Source organism: Diadema antillarum, unplaced genomic scaffold, assembly GCF_040938485.1.
Source record: "Diadema antillarum isolate AM-2024a unplaced genomic scaffold, OU_Dant_1.0 scf00000114, whole genome shotgun sequence".
NCBI lineage: Eukaryota > Metazoa > Echinodermata > Echinoidea > Diadematoida > Diadematidae > Diadema > Diadema antillarum.
Window position 1 is genome coordinate 2546203 of NW_027271003.1, and position 21465 is coordinate 2567667.

The window sequence follows — 21465 nt, forward strand, 5'->3', positions numbered from 1 at the left end:
GAAATCAGGTTCTTTGACTTTGGATTGTAAAAACTCATTGCATATAATGACTTCACAAAAACAATGTGCACACAATTTTGAAAACAACAACAACAACAACAACTCAAGATTTCAGTCGGTAAAAGGATGAAAAGACTTACCTACATTAGTTTAAGTGTAACCAGCGATCGAAATTTCAAAATTGAAAATTAACAATCAGTCAAATCTATAGCGGATAGAAATTTGTTTACCTTGACTTTTCGACGTAAATCGGTTTTTTTCCTATATTGTTATGCTTGGTTGTTTATTTATTTCCTTTATTCAGTTTTATAAACTTTTTAAGATTTTTTTCCGACCATGAGCTTTTTTTTAACGTCTTGGCCAAGTTTGTCACTGAAATATTACACATCTAATTCGTTTTTTGAAGTGCGTTGAGGGGCCCACATTCTACAAGCATTGCCTTTTTAGTGGGTCTCTCCATTTTTTGATATTTTGGGTAATGTTATATCGTTTATATCACTTCAGTCAATTTTCATTACAACATTATTTGTTACTCCAAGGTCCCACAATTATGTTTTCTCAATTTACTCTGTTTTGATTATATGCAACCTTATTATCTGTTACCAAAGAAAGTGAAACGTTTATGTTCTTTTCGAAAAATGAAATAAAGTTTGAATTGAATTGAATATACAGTGTTGATTTGTTTCTTTAACATTCTGTATTGTTTATTTGACACACGGGGAGAGGTACGTACCATGTTCCAAGCATATACCATACGATACCATACCACATCTGGATACTATATATTATATGCATACTACGCCAAGCCATACCCTTGTATAGTATAGATTTACCATAAAATATATCAAACATGCATACTAAAATAAGTTTCAAGTATACTTTTTTTCTGGTGCAAGTTAAGCAAAATTCTAGAGAGAGAATCTGTAAAACAATAATTATGAAATTTTATATTGACATTGGTTAGATATGTTTACAAAAAGCACAGACCTGTATCTTTGAGAAGAGATCTTTGAGAGCTTTGAATCCTCAAAAGCTGTGTACACAAAGCTCAAATTGTGTTATAGACAATCTTTCTTAAGTTCATTACAATCCCTCAAGAAGCATCTAAATACTTTTCTATCCCTCTACACCGGGATTAATTCACATTGACAAAGGACATTGGTTTCATTTGCATGATAACATTACGATCTATACAGATGAAAAAAAAAATCCTGCCACATGTGCTATATTGGTTTCCGTAAATCTTCTGATTATATAAAGCATTGTTATACTGAGTAGTTGATCCATTCAGTTCTAACATTCCCATTACCATTTTAACGAGTAACGTTATCATGCTACAGCTACCTTAGGAAGTTTTAATACAAGTATGATTGAAAAGAATATTATATAACATTACTAAATATAAAACAAAACCATACTATTTTCGTTTCATCGCTTAAAAAGAAACATGGTTTGACAAACATATTGTAAAGTTACACATAAAAAGAATACGTGTATGCTAAATACAGTATAAAAAATCTGCTCAATTTCTATGCACAAAAGGAGGCAACGTCCGATGACGTGACGCAGACTAGCTTCATGTTGCCCAATGATTGTTTACATGACCTTACCCACATTCAAACGTAGTCATGGACTTGCAGGGGATGAAAATTTGATGGAGTTGATTTGTTCTGCTCCGATTGCAATCTGATCTATAGTGTAATAAATGTATGTCCTTGCGTCAGGAAATTACGATTTGACTTCAGGACTATTTTTTGTTGTTGACAGAACTGAGATTTATTGTAGCTGAAGCACATTGGTGCATGTCTTCTCTGAGAAATATCAAAGCAATGAACAGAAAATAGTATGGTACAGCGCAGAAGACCTCTTGCTTTGAGATACAGAATTGGCAGCATTTAATCATAAATGTGTATTTCACTGTCTTATACAAGTATACTCTACTGTCTTCAGCGGTATATTCAAGTATTTCGAACATTGTTATTGCTGCATTCTTAAAGTGTAAACGCTTCAATGTTTTTAAAGCACGTTTCTTCTTTATACATACACAATACATTATAGTGCTATCACAATCCTTTTCAAACAAACACATCACAAGCAACTTACATAAAAAGTCCATGATGCAATATATCACCACGTACGAAACTAAACGCTGAATGTATACAATGTATTAAAAGACAGTGAGAATGAAATATGACAATGAGATAATACAGTACTTCAACGAGTAAAGCAACATACGGGAATAAAGCGCGAAGTGGCAGTTTGCGGCATGCGACTTGCTCCTGATGTGCTTCAGACCAGGGACGTCAGAGGAAAAACACCTCCCTGTTCAGACCAGGGAGGTGAGAGGTCACCTCCCTGTTCAGACACGTATCACCATTATGACTAGAGACAGGTTTAGAGATCAGTGGTTCAGCTAATACTAGCCATTTCAAAATTAAGAGTTACATAAGACATTATCACCGATATGGAGAGATATTTGATTTGATTTGATTTGATTTGATTTGATTTATTCTCTGTATGCATCAGTCTGCAGGAAGCCTTATTTTGCAGCAGTAACTCCTAACATTATAATGTATAATGATATATGAATTTTTTATGGTACTATATACACCAGTTATTTCCTAGAATTTCCACGATTATGACACATAAGAATATAGAAAGACATATAGGATGAAGGGTGCCAGAAATGTGTACGATCGGTTGGCATCACAGACAGAGTGAGATACACTGAGACTGAGAAAGTACTTTGATATCAAGCACACACTTCAATCCATTCTATTGCGAGTACCAGCAAAAAGTTTGAAGATGCACGGAAGGACGTACACGTCAAAAATCCCTTATTGATTATCATCAATTAATATCAATACATGCACATTTACATATGAAGTCCAGTACATGATATGTCATGAGATCATACAATAAGATAACAAAATAATGTTAAAGATGATTAACACAAGAAAATCAATACATACCATTAAAAAACAACAATATAAACATCAATATTCCTTCTTTATACAACACCTAAAAAGAATGTAACTATCCAATTGGTCGATTGCCCATCACGCTCCTAAAAGTACCATCTCACGATGTGGCTGTCAGCCGTGCAATTTTGCTTGAGCAAAGATGGATAGCGCATGGCTGGCGTCGCCAATTTCTATTGACTCCCATGTTAAACTCACAATTGACTCATAGTTTTTGTTCCATTGCACGGCTCTGATGTCACAATAAACTCACTATTGCCGAGCGAACTCAACAATTACAAGCGCGCTTACAATGCTGTACCTTGGTCATTTCTTTTTGTTAAAGATCTTCAATTGATTGGACTTGCGTAAGTATACGTACATGGTGACAGTGACGGTGCAGCTACTAATACGTCTTTCACGGAAAATGGTTGCCATTTCTCTGCTGAATTCAAGAATCTGTGTAGACCACATCTGTTAACGTTCTAGGTGTTGTATGAAACAAATAGTGCATTTTCTTTACTCATGCAATGGAACAAGATTTCACACTCGTGACCATTCACTATTTGTATTTTATGAAATGGGTTCAAGAATGTAGCCAATTGGAAGCGCTGAAATGAGTCACGTGTGCGTGCATTAATTTCTTACTAACATGCACGGCCGTGCAAAAAAGCGTAAAGTCACTGACGTCACAATGTTTACACTAGCAGTGCACACTCAATCAGTTGTTACAAGTGCGTCGCGCGCTACTATACACGCTGTCAATCCTGTAAACAACTTCTAGTTCGGGCTGCCAGCAGCCGGCCTTTCTTGTGCATAACATGTGGCGTACAATACTCTTATACGTACTTAAATGTGCGGGATTTCCGAGTGCGACGTGCGTAAATGTTTGGGACGAACATCTTCGGACATCTTGACTTTTGAGCGAGTGCTACATGTAGCTGACTGGTATTGACCCACAAAGGTACATGAAAAATGCTGTTAGTTTTTGACCCATTTTATAAATCAAATAATACACAGGTTTGAGTTCGTGACGTTAGCTCACTCTCGGGTATATACAACGTAGTGCAACATGTTTCACAATTGTAAATACCCTCGAGTGCGCTACATCTCCACTAACGCACTCTCACCTGTGTATTATACTATTATTTGTATATTATTGGACAGAGAAAAACATGGCTACAACATGGAACCTTTGAAGACTACCCCTATATCTGAGGAGTACCCACTAAGTTCTTTATGAGGGATGGTAAAGGTCGTAATTCCTCATGAAGATTGTACGCATTCGAACTGACGTGTTCATTAATAATAGTTTGATAAGCTAGTTCGCATTACAGGAGACTCTAAAATGCTTGGATAGGCGTAATAAAATTCTACATAAAAACAAACACGAATGAAAGCACATAAGCACATACGCTGTACACATACACATGCACATAACAAAATTAATAAACACCAAGTGTTATAATCCTTGGAAACTCCCTAAGGGACATGGTAATCGAAGCCATTTCAGAACGATGTTAGACTTTCTCCTCCGACCAACTTCATCTCACTGCGTTCGAGCAGTGAGTCCATCTTCTTCTCCATTTGATCGAACCGATTCTCCAGCTTCTTCTGCTCCGATCGCACTTGCGATAGCTCGTTGGCCATCGTCCCGTTCACGCACCCAACGATGGTCTCCACTTTGTTATCGATCTTTTTCAGACGATATTTCATGTTGGTGAGAAGCTGATCGGCTGTGACTGTTTCTTGCATGAAGTCACCCTTGAATGAAAAGACGTGGTCCTGATAATGTTAGGGTAAATTGTCGATATAGGCCTACCTGAATATCAGAAAGAAATTATTTCGAATATTCTCCTAGAAACTGGAAACGTAAAGAATTAATGACATATCTAGACGTATATTGTACCGCTGTAAATGTAAAAAAGAAGACATAGGAAATAATGTTTCTGGACATGAGTGCTTGTTTGTATTTGGACTATTGGCCGCTAACATGCATTTCATTCGTATTTGAACAGAATTTGTGAGTAAGAGATTTGTCTTTGATCTTTAAAAATGTAATTTACAAAAGTAAACATTAGAGCAGGGAGCTATAGGTATGCATTTCACGTTAATATGTGGTTATACACATGGTCCTGTACACATTAAAACAATTGATCGTCATTATCTATCCATTTCAGTTTTATGTGTTAGGCAACTTATGATGTGTATTTAGATAAATAAACTAATAGGAGTGTGACCAATAAAGTCACACAAAAAACACATTTTTTTTTTTAATTTTCGAAGATCCACCATGATTTCTTTTTCTTTTTGTCAAAAAAATAATGATTTCGGATGGACCATGTTGGAAATGAGACCAAATAAAATTCTTAGGCGACTCCCTTCTTTCAAATTACTTTAAAAGAATAACTTTGTCCTTCGCATATTTTATTGAGTTTCAAAGAGGTAGCAATGTATATAGGATTATCATATTGGAGGTCGATCTCTCTTGTATCTTTTTTTCGACCTCCTTCATTTATTGCTAAAGATCTTTTAAATTTACCATTCATTGTTACGTCAGCAATATTGATTTTAAAAGAACAGTGAAGAATTTAAGATTGTCAACTGATTTCACTCACATTTCTTGCTAAATATGTGTTAAAAATCAATTCTCATTGTTATGTCACGCGCTTTTGCTTGAAAAGAGTAGATTGCCAATTGATCTCACTATATTGTCATCCCATTCGTTAACCTCGTTAACTTTTGTTCTTCTCTAAAACGAAATGACTTTTAATTTTGATTTGAATTTGGACTGAAATTGAGGTGTAGATGGCATATTTTCGACACGCATGTCTCGACAAAATTACCAATTTGTTGTAATATATCGCGGTTAATGTGTGTGTGGGGGGGGGGGGGGGTGCACGTCACGAGACCGACACTCACGAGTCACACAGCCCACGAGGCATAGAGCCCATGAGTTATACAGCCCACGAGTTATACAGCTCACGAGTCACACAGCCCAAGAGTTCGACACTAAGCAAACAAGGCCCTCGAGACCGACTTATTAAGCCCCGTGTTGTATCTGTCGAACTTTAGGCTGTTTTTACCTAGTGTCGAACTCATGGGCTGTATGACTCGTGAGCTGTATGACTCATGGACCTGTTTTCAATGTGGAATTTGTGGGTTGTATGAGTCCTGGGTCTCGTGGGATGACCGTGTGTGTGTGTGTGTGTGTGTGTGTGCGTGTGTTGCTGCTTGACTCACTCTTGTGTCATTCTTGCAACAGATCCTGGAGGCATTCATCAAGTCGCGCATGATCCAATTGAAGACGCTACGCCATTTTCGCAGCCTCGCCATCAGGCGTCCCTTGTTGATGTAGACACGTTGACGCTGGATGACTGCCCGCCTCCACATGCAGATCGGGAGAGTCTGCTGTACTTCCAGTACCATCTCCACCTGTTGGTGAAACAATGACAGATTACGAAAAGTCGGTCTATCGATTATTAACCCTGTTTACTCGAAAGTTTCGTTGTTTTGCAGTGCTCTCTATGAAAAAAAAGTAAAGTTAGATCCAGAAATTGCAATTGTTTCTGTGATGTGTGTTTAAATTTGTTGCAATCGTTCAATACGCTTTGAAACGTTGTTGGAAGCGCTATTGTAGTTGTCATCATTGATATAAGCGATGGTTTTAGTATTGTTCCAACGACTGACAATTATTTTTGCACCTTTATTTGTATTTCGTTCGTATAATATGTTCCTTTAGGTGACCGTGATAGTTGTCAGGAGGTTTCATCATTTGATGATTTTTTTTTATTACCAAAGTTTGTGTTCAAGCCAAATGAAATGATTATCTAAGTATCTATCGCCATAAAAGTTTTGATGGGTATTTGTATGAAAATGAATGTATTTTTTCCTGAACTTGTAGAAAAAAACGGCTACTGTGGGTTTAATTGCTGTGGGTTTTTTTTAAGTGTTCATGTATTTTTTTTTTAATCGCATTGATTTGGTACTGGGATATTTTAGGGCATTTATTCTCCATGCGTTTGAAGGGTTTGGATGACTTTTTTCAAACTTTTATTAAGTGTTTCACTGATTTCGGTGCACTTTTCCTTTCGTTGAGAAATAAGTTACCTGCATTTTAAGACGATGTAACTTGGCCTTCTCTTGGATGGCGTGAATATCATCAACTGCAAGACCGACCTGAAAGACGATTCAAATATATATATATATATATATATATATATATATATATATATTATATATATATATATGTATATATATTACATATTGTGTCAAATTCTGGTACACGACTAGAAAAAGTTCTGTGTTGACGTTTTTGTTTACAGCAATATTTTCATTCCTGAGTTGATTAAAAAAAATGATATTCATGAAACATTAGCAAGATGAAGGTTCAATTTGTTAACTACAAACCAGATAGATACGTTCTTCCATTCAATATCTATATTTCTCCTTCACAAAAACAAATTTGTATCATCAGCAGAGATAATCAATAACATATTAAGAAAAACAATAGTCACAAATTTCCGTTTTGAAGATATACCACAAACCGATCTAAAATGATACCTCGTATCCCATACTGTTACATTTCTCGAATAAGTATATTTGATGACTAACACAATCAAAAGATTCGGATAAATCTAAAAGCCAATTTCCTTTCAAAGGCCTCAGCAATATTGTCTGTAAACATTAAAGGTTGAATTACATTATGCTAGCGGTTTCCTCCTAGTGACATCTATGCCTTTACCACGGAGCAAGTTTAATAAATTTGTGTGTTTTAATGGATTTCCAAGAAGGCAAGTCAGCACTTTGAAACTTACCAGTAGATTCATCATGAGAATGGACATGACAACGAGAAAGACGGTTAACATGATGTAGGTAGTTCTCCGGTAGAAAACGAAAGTCAAGAAGTAGTCTTCCCTTCCATCCGCAAGAGTGTTTTCCGTATTCAGGTAGTTCTGACTGTGGAAGATGTCCGAGAAATCCAGCTCGCCGACCATCATAACAATGGTCTTGGCCAAAGAATATTCAACACGATGGAACGGTTCCTGCAGCGGTACAAAAGACAGATATTGTCTTGATAAAAGAAGTCCCCATCGGATGACAAGGGTACGTCATGTCATGAATGTACAGAAAGGAATCGATATCTCTTTCAGGGAAGACTGCACACATTCTTAAAAGGAGAGTTACGACAAATTTAATGTAAATGTCTCTAACCACCATTCTCAAAAGGTTATGTTACCATCCTCAGGAAAGTTATTGTTATAGTGACACGTTATTTCAAGTTTTCTAGTAAGATATTCTTTCCTTTGCATGCACAATCTTGACAACAGGTGACGTTACGTTGCTGCGACCAAGAATGCTATTCCGCTGTAGCTTGAGAACGTCCCGTTTACAATGGTTTACACGATTCAATAATGTGCAGACTATCATTGACTGTGTCAATTTTCACGGCAGGCGCTTACCGTCGTTCTGCTGCTTTGCCTTCGTGGTTAGGTGCATGAAACTCCATCTTGAATGATTTTCTTCCTGAGGTGTGTTTACCCATAAGCATTGTTTCTGACATCAAATCATTTGCGACTCCAATGTTCGAATTTTCTCATTCACGGGCAATCTTTAGAATATATGTCGCCGTTTATATTTGATGATGAGGCAGGCTTTGGTGAAAATCGCTTGATTATTGAAATCTTTTATCTTGAATAAATATTTTGTGTGACATACACCAGTACACAGTGAATTTTGGATCAGGCATTTTTACCGTTGGTCCTATCAAAGAGAACTTACAAAGAACAGTCGCTGGTATCAAAGTTTAGCATGTTTTCCAAATCCCGGTTTCCAAATTTTGATAAAATCTAACTGGGGTTGAGGTGGGAACGAGTGGTGTCCCGTTTTGCCCCTATAGTGTTAATCATTTTGATTGTTATGGTTACTGTACCTGGTTCATTAGGAGAGCGTAGAAGGCGAGGGTGAAAGCCGCGAGGAAGAGAAGAAGAATTGGGAGGAACTTCAAGAAGGAGCGAACAATGTCTGAAAAGTTAAAAAAATATCATCATTTGTCACGCAGTAGTTAAAATATTGATATATCGTTACTATCAGGTTTCAATTATTGTTGTTTACTCTGTTCAATTCACATGTTCTTGTTTACATTATTTCTGTCAATAAGAGCTATATAATTCAATATTTAATACATACACTTATAGAATCATTGAAACATGTTTGCAAGATGCTCCGAATGTAATTCAAAGCTTAAGGCACATACTCAACTCATCATTGGACCAACGTGAATTCTTTAATTCTTCAATCATTTTGAAACATTCTGACTTCTTATACACCTCGTAAAGTCGTTTTATTAAAGCTCTTGTAATTGTTTGGGTTTTTTGTTACCCGTTAAAGCTCTATGATAAGCAAAACAAAATTACGGAAAGAAATAATCAAGAACTCGTATCCAGTTTAATTTAATGGTTCCTTTCTCACCTAGGAACATGATCACGTAGATCCCGAGTATCGGAACCCGCCGTATGAAGAGAATGAGGTTGATCCAAGCAAGGAACGCGGCAAGCGCCCCACACTGCCACTGCCAGGCCTACACCAATCGTACACAGATATAGCAAAAAGAGGGGAGGGAGGTCTGAACCAGAACAAGTTAAGTTGAGTCTTCTTCTAAACGAGACAGGCTAGTTTGTACCAACAATCACATATTAAAGGTCAAGTTTGCCAATTAATAGCTGAAAGAGACCGGATAAGTGATAATGTTTTCACCATTAAATTCAGGACGCCGAACGACAATTACCATGATAACAATATTTGAAGAATTAGTTTCCAAAAGGCGCTAAATCCATCATCTTCAATGGATAGCGCCTTTTGAAAGCAAGCTTTCCATTTGCGTCTCTTTATCAACATTTCTCGTTAACCTAAGTGTTATTTTATATGTTGATTTTATTTCAATCTCTTTATTTAAAGAACTTTAAAATTGAGAAAATTTCTCTGTAACTTTTGATTTTATTTCAGCTCGACTGTCACGGTGAGTACAGTTTACTTACTCCTCTGGGACTATTCATATCGTGCATCATGAGTGTCAAGTTTTATTAAACCCTTTCTGTGTCGGGGACTTTATGCAATGCCATGTCGTCTGCTGTACCAATCGTCATTCAAAGCATTCAAGGGTTAAGAAAAAAACATTACAAATACCGATTACTGCGTTCGAAATTATTTCTTGTTGAGATAGAACTGTACGTCAGCGGTGATTGTGCATTTGCTATGATTTTCTTTTCGTGCATCAGGGCTATGACATTCTCACCATCCAGATTTACCGTCTGTAGGGTTTTTTTTTCATCTTAAGCCCGCCGCACGCTATATGACTCTCGAATATATACGACTGACAAACTTAAGGATCTGAAATAAACAAGCGTGTTTATTCTACGGCTACTGTGATTTATTTCAGATCCATAATCTCTCAGTCGTATAGTCGCGAGTCGTATACATGCGTGCAGAGTGTCCGGTGGGCTTTAGATGAGCTTACCAGTCGTACGGTTATTCCGCTGTGAAAATCAGTCTTATTCAGCGGCAGAACGAGTAATAAGGCTTAAAGGTAGAGGGTCCACTCCATGGCATTGCCAAGATTGAGGTACGAGAGGCGTTGAAAGAACAGCTGGATGAGCTTTTCAAGGAGAAAGGGTAACAGATAGGAGAGAAATGTTTTGGTATTTACTAAAGTTTGATTTTCAAAAGCAGCAAAAGCCTCACGAAACAACGAATGAATTCTCTCTCTTACACACACACACACACACACACACACACACACACAAAACACAAGATAATTTATACGAAGCAAGCGAATTCATTTTGATTTAAAGAAAAAGCAAAATCAAGGAAAAAATGAGGAATTATTACGACGTCCCTCATGTATTCCTCTGGAGGAGTCTACAGTGATAATTTTTTTTTGCCATCATATTGGCTCTCTATCAAGAACCTGAGCTGAGACCCACATTCTATATCACTACCTTAAAGGCACATTCATTAATACATTCATACATTAGTACATATTAATATAGCAATGTTTATATTTTTACACTCATATGGAAAGTTCATGTACTCTGATATACTCTGTCTCGACGAAATGACAGAATATGACTGTTGCCAACTGTCTTTTGTTGATGTGGGTTCATGTCATTACACTATTTAAAATTTACCAGTAAATTCAGATACATAATGAAAACAATGCAAAATATGTCCAAAGTCCCAAAGACATCTTCACCAATTGAAAAATGCACCTCTCTCTCTCTCTCTCTCTCTAAAAAAAAGTCTTGTAGGTAGAAAACTCATTTCAGAAACTCGTTCTGTCAGAAACTTACTTCGCGGATGACGTTGAGAATCACAAGTATAATTATGATAATGAAGCCGGTTCTGCCGAAAAAGGGGAGTGTTTTCCCGGGGAACGCCGCCACCCAACGCTCCGTGCCGTCCTGGAGCCACGTGTCATTCGAGGTGACGTTGGGAAAGTAGTAAGTGGGCGGAACGACGATGATGTATCCCGTGAGCATGAAGACGAAGATGAGGTAGAAGAGCAGGGAGCCCAAGAAGAAGGGCCATCCCACTCGCCTAAGCTTGTTACTGAGGAGGTTGGACACCAAGGGGTGGGCAAGGAGCCTGGTGCGCTGAGCAGAGACCTTGATGGAAACAGGGGTGGAAACTTTTCATTTCTAATACACAACCTTTACCAGGTGGATATGTACCTCTGAATAGTCTTTGATGAGACGAAGTTGTTTTAGGACGACAACTCTATCAATTGGTCTTGGATTAGCGCTTTCAATCTTTACTTGTTATCATCTCGGCACGGAACATGGAACTCGTTGGTTAAGGCAAATCTCACTTCCCTTTATTTGGAGGCTGAAAATCTTCTTTTTTTTTTTAATCAATGGGGACATTAATGAGAACGATTCAAAAAATACGTGCAGCATTCTCGTGAAACCATAATCTTGTATTTTAAGGATCTTTGAGCATAGTTTAAGCTGAACTCTTTCCCACAAATTCCAGAACTAGAGTAAAACAACGGAGCCGTGAAAGACGGAATTAAGGCATTGAATCTTTCGAATAGTCTATGGATTCTATTTCATTCGCAAATTTTTAAGACGCGTCACTGTCAATGATTTTTTTTTACTGGAGTGAGACGTATACATACTATAATTAAGTGGTACTCTGTTTGCACTCTGCGATAAAGAGATGATATAGTGCAGTAGCTCACCATGATATTAAGGGGATGGTTGGCAGCTATTTCCGCGGACTTCTTCGTGTACGGCGTCGCACCTTTCCTCAGGTGGCCTCCAGCATCGTACGGGTTGGTCATCGCTGGTGACAGGTTCGCATCAGCTAGGATATTTCTCAGCGAGGCCCACACCGACCTTTTGATGTCGAAATCCGTCTTGGACGCCATTTGGTCCTTTCGGTCCCCATTGTTGTTAATGCTATTGGCTTTTCCTCCTTCTTTATATTTACAACGAAGAAGACACAATATTTTGATAATCGTTTTCCTCAGAGGCAATTGTAATTGATTAGCGGATTGAAGTAGCAGATTCAGTAAATTAAGCCATTTTTGTAGAAAAACAAAAAGTTGTCGGATTTTTACTTTTTTTATTTTTTTTTTTTTGGGGGGGTTGTTTTGGTGTTGTTGTTGTTGTTTGTTTGTTTTTTGCTAATTGTTGCAACTAATTCTGTATAAAGGAACATGTCAGGTGGTGTTAATCACTTAATAATCAAATGGCATAGTGGCTGAGGCTCCTAACCCTGAATTGGAGGACCCGACTTCGAATCCGACCAAGACTGGTGCTTACGTTCTTGGACAAGATGTTTTTACCCACAATGTCCCTCTCGACTCAGCTGTTTGGATACCTGGCAACGCTAGCCGGTAATAATATAATGGCTGCCCCCTCTTGTAGAACAGTGCCAACACCGAAGAAGCTACCTCAGATAAAGAAGACCATAATAATTATCACATAATATTATCATTATTACTATAACATTACTTGGATTGCAAAATATCCCTTTTGATAGGAATTGATCAGTCTTATTCCAAAAAATAATCGACTCCAGATCGCCAGCAAGTGGTACATTTGCATGTCACTATACATTAACTCAATAGTCGCCATTCTATCTACATGTGGATTCGAGAAGGGCCTACTATGATTGATATCATATTTGAGGAAAAACATGATTAAGATCACGTGAAAGACTAGAGTGTTTTGTTTTGTTTTTTGATATGCCATAATGGGGAAGCTACTCAGTCCGAAACGCCAGGTCATGCAGTGAAAACTTATCGAGATCGGAGGATGTCTCTAGTATTCGGACGTATCTCCATTATAGAAAAATATAAGGAAAGAAATAACATTAAAATCAAGGAAAAGAACTGCGGGAGAATTGCTAAGTTTCTATTAGAGTATTGTTTCATGTTGGGAAACTTGGGATGTATCTTCTATCTGAAGTTTGACGTATTGCTATGTTCGGTCATTCTATGGATGCAACGTACCAACGTGCTTCATTTCATTTGATATCATTTTAATCAGGTTTAGTCACAATACTGCCATGGCAGCAAAGAGAAAGGGAGCAAATGTTTCTTCTTCTTCTTCTTCTTCTTGTTAAGTCTGCCTCCTTCAATAGGGTGAAGATTCTTGAAAACTGCTTGCGGGCTTGTTACTGGTATTTGTCAAAGATTAAAATACAGCGGTGAAAACCTTCACTCCTACCGAACATAACGTGACAACGTATATCGTAACAGCGGAAACTGGCAGAAAAACAAACAAACTAACACAAAATAGAACACTATCCTTACCGTCAGAATCCTTCGATTTCTCCCACTTGGAGAACGAATCCTCCAGGAGCTCGTAGTAGAACTCCACCCAGTAATTGGCATCGTTCGGCCCCGCCTCGGAATTGTGCTGAACGCAGAGATCCAAAATTCGCTCGGCTACGTCTGTAACATTTCAGGATAATATCATGTTTACATACAGTTGAGATAGTCATCATATTAATGTTTCATACTGATTCATCTACCAGTAAAGAATCAATCTACGACGGATGAGGTAGCGCACACAGACAGGAACTATAAAACACGGGAATATTCGTGCAAGGTCGAGATCGTGCAGCAACGTTTATCGTCAAGAAAATCTCTTTGGGACAGTGTTCCACATATTATAATATATTCTTCAAACTAATGTCTTTATTCTAGGCGTCCTTGAATTTTAATTGTATTTAAGAAGATTTTAACACTAAATACAAATTGCATTATTGTCATTGTATGAACGTCATTGTATCATTATGAGATATGTGATTCAGTCATTTCGGCATTTCATTATGTTCAGCGATCAAAATTTTGAAAGACAAAGTTATAACGGAAGGAAGGGGAAGCGAAGCGTAATGTTATTGCAAACTGAACTAGAGAATAATCGAAATGTTAGTTTAGAAATGTTCCCCGGCCTCAACCTGTGATGGTTTCCCAGAGACGGACTAGGGCCGGGGCGGTGGGGGGGGGGGGGGGATTTCATGAGGATTGGAGCAGAAAATAAAGCTCACCTGGCATGGTTTTGATGAGCTTTCTCATAGGTGTTGTTCTCTCGCCCGTCTCCTGGTCTGAGCTGCAGACCGACATCACTTCCCGCCATTTTTCATGGCTCACTAGCAGGTTGACGATGTCCCTGACCGCGGAAATAATAATAATGTCAAAACAATTGATTTCGAAAAAACAACAATGTCAGTAATATCACTAGTTATGGTGATAATTTATAGAGTTTTTGAAATAGATTGAGGGACCCAGCCTAATCTCTCCAGTGTTAAAATTTCTCTGGATGTCTTTTATCATTACCATGATTACTATACTACAGCTTTGAGGGGTGTTATTTCAATCGATTAACCAGTGCACTCTACATGGTGTTTGTTATCATTGATCTGATAATTTGATGTGAAAATTCATGATTTTTTTTTAAGTTGACATGCAATAATCTGACAATGAAGAATAAACAAAAAAAGGGCAAAAGCGCTTTAATTTGGGAGATATATCGTATCTTTTCATAATTTCATGACTGTTACGTAAGGACGATATCGGTCAAAACTGGAAATGAAAGGAGGTCGAGGTGAGGATATCTTCACCACTCAAATGGCCGAATGCATAAAACAAGCAATTGCTTGTCAGCAACTGCTTCGAGCAAAAGCACAAGCTCGTCTAGCAAAAGTTCTAGCTCAAGCAATTGCTTAAATCCATATGCATAACCTTTTGCTGGTGCTTATACCTTTTGCTTGTCCCGCACAAGCAATTGCTTGCGTTTTCAACAAAAGGGACGTCACGCCTGTGCGAACACAAGAACAAAGGCGAGTGTGGCAGCAGGTATTTGAAAGGGCATGTGTGTGCGGAAACGATTCCTGACATAGCAGAAGAGCTATGAAATGACACTCATAAATGCACACACAGACGCACACACACGACAACAGACACACACGCATTACTGGCTAATTCCCATCACTGCTTGCAGTTGCCCGGATCTGCCAGATCACACGTGGAGATAGGTCTCCTTGCTCTTCACCGAAGTCAGACATCCTACAATTGTACATGTTTTTCATCACATTTTGCATGCTAACCACTGGACATTCCCGTTGCTGAAATGAAACATTTCTTACTCTATTTATGAGTAATTTCTTGTAGATTTATACCACTCCTTCACAAGTGTGGTCTTTCTTTCATGAATATGTAAATCATACTTAAAAGGGAACATTCCAGATAAGCAGAAGCTCAAGCGTATTTTACAGAGCTTGAAAAATCTTAAGCAATTGCTAGCAAGAACTAGCAAAAAGGTATGTTTTATACATACGTTTTTAAGCAAATGTTTGGTCTCTAAGCAATAGTGATATTGCTTGCGGGCAGTAAGCAATTGCTTGTGCTTGCCAGCAAAAGCTTCTGCTCACAAGCAATTGCTTGTTTTTATGCATACGGATTCGAGTAAAAGGCTAGCACAAGCAATTGCTAGCGTTTATGCATCCTGCCCAAAGTTCGTGCTCTCCATTGACCTGCAAACAACTCGTACAGACTGACTATATTTTCGTCTTTAAGAGGGTATCTCACCGGGCTTGAAACTAGTTTGCGACTAGTTCGCGACTCTAGATTTTGCTAGTTGCAGAGACGTCTCCGCGACGTCTCCGAGACGTCTCCTGAAAATTACAGAGTCTCAGATTAGTCGCCAGTTAGTCGCAAGAAATTTTGAACATGCTCAATTTTTCGCGTAGTCTGCGCGACGTCTCCGAGACGTCTCCATCAGTCGCGGAGACGTCGCGGAGACTATCATGTCCGCAATTGGTGAGACGTCTCCGCGACGTCTCCGCGACGTCTCAGAGACGTCTCAGAGACATCGCCGAGACCTGCTGGAGACCAGAAAAACTGGTCAGAGATCTCAGAGACGTCTCCGCGACGTCTCCGCGACTCTATTTGACGATGTTTGACCTACTTAAAAACCACGTGACCTATATCTGCGTGCTGACATCCTGCCTAGATCAAGTCAGGTGATCCTGCAACGGCTCCCTCGTATTTGAAATTTTTGGCACCTGCCATAACTCGTCTCAGAGACGTCTCCTTGGTGAGACCGCAAGACATTTGTATGTTGGAGACGTCTCCGCGACTGCTGCGACTGATAAGTTGGAGACGTCGCGGAGACGTCTCCGTTGGTGAGATACTAGCTTTTATATTAGGTCACAAAGAACACATTTCATCCATGCATAATAATTTTGCAGTCATTCAGAGGGGTGCGATTATAGCAGTTCATTCATTTTTTTTCAAATCATGGACACTTTTAACATGCTTCCGTGTTATATCGTGCTTTACAGTGAGAACCAGCTTACGAACAACTCGAAATATATATACACCGGTAACATATTTATGTAATATAATAAAAAGAAAAAAAATGTGCATTTCATATACTCTTTAAGCGAGTGTCTGTAAATGCGAGCGATGTCGCGAGATTCACTTCAAAGGTAGCAACATGTGGCATGAACATGTGTAATGGAATGACTTTTGAGCTTAGTTGTTGTAAGTAAAGGGCTTTAAAAAATTCGTCTGATCCGGTGATGGTTGTGGTTTGGTATTTTTCTTCATTCGTGTTTACGCATATGAAGGCAGCTGGATCTTAATCGCGTCATTTTTTATTTTCTCTCTTTCTTTCTTTTTTTTTTATACCAAAGCCGTACGATATGACACATAACTGTAAGGACATGTCTTTATTAACAAGGCTTTAAAAGTGCTGCCATGGTTTTCGTTCTCCCCCTAATACGACTCATCATCATCAATCTGACATACGGCGTTAACTGAGACCTTTCACATATTCAGTTATTAGCAACTTGGTTAGTAAGGAACTTTAGATTTTCGCGACGGGGACGTTCAGAGGGGAAAAAACCTGGTCTGAGCATGCGCAGAATCGCGTATCAGACGCGATCTATTTATATAGCTCGCGCGCTTGAGTTTTCACTACGCGTTCTGGGCTATTTTTACGTCCGCTCACTTCACGACGTAGAGAGCTACTTGATGCACCGATATATGGGGGCGCCGTTTAAAGGGGCATAGTCCCGGTAGTGTAGATGGCGCTGTTGATGCTACTGCCGATCACCGTTAGCATTGATACGAAGATTGCCGAAATTGAGCTGTCATCAAGAGTAAAGCGCGTAGGTGTTGCTAAGTAACGTTGCCTTCGTTGTCTTCTCTGCGCACCACTCAGTCTGTAGTAATGCCAGGGTGCGTGCATATGTGCTTCTTATTATGACATCACAAAAGAAATTTGCTAAAGCTGTCATCCCCCTGAGCCGAATCATGAGCCGAACTGTGATCGGACCACTGACACAGTGGATCGGACTTCTTCGGACTCGGGAAAGTGGGCCAAAGCGTAAGCGCCCAAGAGAAGTCGATAGCATAGGTCTCTATAGGAAACTTGCGCCGTGCGCCCGCGTACGCATTTGACTAAAACACCGGAACCATGCACCTTTAATTATCTTTATCAGTGCCGTATATTGAGAGAGTCTGGCCAAGCTAATTTGGACGCCATGTCGTTACCGCGCGTATTACGCGTCACAGGATTAGCGTGTACGCTCAGACGTAACAAAATAACCAAGCCAAATAAGGGGCAGTTAACAATGGGCATTGCGTATGAGCGCACTTCAGTAACGACATGGCGCCTGTAGATCACGGGACTAGCTTTTGACCAATCACAGGCTTCAAAACACGTAAGCCAAAAACCGAGTTGGCCAGACTCTCTTAATATACGGCACTGATCTTTACGTTGCGTCTCGACGTAATCTAAAGCCACTTTTCAGCACAACGCAGGGAACAGGAGAACGTCCAGCTGAAGCGTCGTCTCAAACGTCCGCGCAGCAAATCTAAAGCTCCCTATTAGAACCATAAGCAGACTTTCTCGTTTAATAATTACTTATGATAATGATTGTGATGAAGCTATCACGTACTCATGCCCGTTGTCGATGGCGTGGTCGAGGCAGTTCAGTCCATTTTTGTCCCGAGGAAGAATGTCGGCCTGCTCATTGTAGACGAGGAGCTTTACCATGTCGGTGTGACCGTTTTTACATGCGAGATGCAGAGGTGTCATCTATAGAGAAACATATTCTTTATTATCAATAATATATCATCTTTGTGTGTGTGTGTATGTGTATGTGTATGTGTGTGTGTGTGTGTGTGTGTGTGACAAATACAATCTTTTATATCATTTATCATAATTTTGCGTATTCTTTCATCAACATATTTTCATTAATTTGTTACCCATCATCACGGTAAATAAACACCAATTCTTCTTCTGTGTTTAATCTTGCTAAATTACAAAGTATAAAAGAACAAAATATATTTTTCTCACTTGAGAGACGCACCAAATATCCCACTCCGTGAACTCATGTAAACGACTGACATTTTGTCACCTGAAAAGGGTCTGTAATGAAGAATAATAATTAAGCAATGTTGTGGCGTGGTATGTGGCAGTTATGTCCATTTTTCCTCCGAGACTGGCAGAATAGAAGTTATCCGTCTCCCTCTTGATTTCTTTTAGCAATACTCTCTTATTGCCTGACAACCTTGTGCCATATTTCTTTTTCTCCATCATTAATGAACTCGAGTGACGTCGTTATACAGGCGTTCAAAAATTTGAATGAAAACCAGCAGCAAACCGATTAGAAAACATAGAAGTATTCTGGATCAGCTGGTGACGTTTCTAACACACAAATCGGTATTATTAAAGGACAAGTTCACCTTCATAAACATAAGGATTGAGAGAATGCAGCAATATTAGTAGAACACATCAGTGAAAGTTTGAGGAAAATTGGACAATCGATGCAAAAGTTATGAATTTTTAAAATTTTTGTTTTGGAACCGCTGGATGAGGAGACTACTACAGCTTGTGAGTCATATGCGTACAACAGTATAAAGAAAATATAAAGAAAATTCAACATATTTTCATTTTTTCGCATAAAAAAGAGCACCTGACTTGCCTCTTTCTAAAGGCAGGGGTAATAATATTACCCATAACATTTGTCGGTAACGAGTCGAGGGAATGTGTACTTTTTTCATAAGATGAAATTTTGTGAAATTCTCTTTATATTTTCCTTATACTGTTGTACGCATGTGACATCTAAGTTTTTCACACACTGCAGTAGTCTTCTCATCCAGCGGTTACTGCACAAAAACTTCAAAAATTCATAACTTTTGAACGGATTGTCTGATTTTCCTCAAACTTTCAATGATGTGTTCTACTAATATTGCTACATTCTCTCAATCCTTATGTTTATGAAGGTGAACTTGTCCGGTATTATTAAAGTGACTGTATACAGTTAATGGGTGAGGTGAGGATTAAGGTTAATAAAATTGTTTGATGAGATATTGAGAAACCTCTTATGAAATATGAAAGAGTTTGTAATTTCAAGAAGGACTCAATGTTTATTTGATTAAAATTGGCATTGAAATGGCTGAGACATCTAAAAAAGCGATCCTATTAAAACTTAAAGGCCACGACTTTTATCACAATCTTTTTCTTTGTTTTTAGATATCTCAGTCATTTCAAAACCGATTTTCATTAAAAAATGACTCCTCTTAGAATTGTATGCTCTTTAACATTTCATAGTGGTTCTAGATATCTCGCAAAACGTTACAAGATGAGTCCTCACCTCAACCAGTACTGTACAGTCCCTTTAAAGATAAGATTAAGTGGTTAGTTATGAAATCAAGTGGTATGATTTAAAGTAAATGTTTGATGAAAAAAACAGGTAAAATATACACCAAAGTGAGGATATTATCACTGTAAAAATGTTGTTAGTCATACTCATAATCATTATCTATGCAATCTTGCTTCCAAAAGACGCTAAATCCATTGACAAATAATGATGTAGTGCCTATTGGAAGCAAGCTCTTCGCATAATGCTTGTCCCATCCCCTTGTTAGTTGTTGATGTATTGTATACTCACAATAGAATCTATAATAAGATTTATAAGCAATGACACTAAAAATACTTTAATTCAGACCTTGATTAAAGTATGAAAGGTAAACCCATCACCAGTGAAAGTGTGCAAGAGAACAACACCCTCCGGCTTACACAAGTGCGATAATGTAATAAGTAAGGCTTTAGAGTTTTACTAACCAGATGTATTATGTAGCATTCAATCCGGTCATATACTTGCACTTTATTTTAGACATGAACTTACTACACTAAGCCCCCATTTCCAAGCTTGTACTAACATGTATTATTATCTCACGAATTAAAAGGCAGTCAATATGACGAGTCCGTTTAAATTCTTCTTCACAATATAAAAATGAAGGCCTGGCGCATACAGCTGACTCTACTAAAATGTGTAATAATATCTTTCAAGCATTGCTCGAATTTAACTACAAGATATCTTACCCAACTCATCTATGTATTCTAGAATCTAAATCTCTCCCCTTTCCTAATCCTAACCCTATAGCCCAAACTCTAACCCTAACCCTTACCCTAATTCTTATACTAAATCTTACCCTAGCCCTAAACCATATAGCCAAAGAAAAGGAAAGAATTACTAAAGAAACACTCTCATACCTTTAACAGGTCAACAACGTTGATGACAGCTTCTGCCTTAATGAGCAGATTCACTGTTCGGATCCAACCGTTGGCGGCAGCATGGTGAATAGGCGTTCGCTTGTTCACAATTCCGCAATTCCTGCGAACAATGACAAAATCGAAAGCAAATGCACAGATCGATAGTAGTTATGGAAACGGCTTTTTTATTTTAAAGGGAGTTTTTTACTACACTGTGTACATAGAAATGTTGATACCAGAGGGAATATAATAAATAGATTAATCAATAATCAAACCTACAAAACAATAAAGGTTTTGTCATGAAATAAACACAGAAAAAGTCACAAAGGTTAAGGGGGTGATTTTCATCTTGTTTTGCTGTCACCTGGTGTTTTGTTTGATTTGATTTTTTTCTGCACTTTTCACAAAATGAATATAACATGATA

General features: G+C 38.3%; 1 pseudogene; it reads right to left on the reverse strand.

Moving 5' to 3' along the window:
* Positions 1–4469: 4469 nt before the first annotated feature.
* LOC139719733 (uncharacterized) overlaps positions 4470–21465 on the reverse strand; it is a 37108-nt pseudogene continuing 20112 nt past the window's right edge.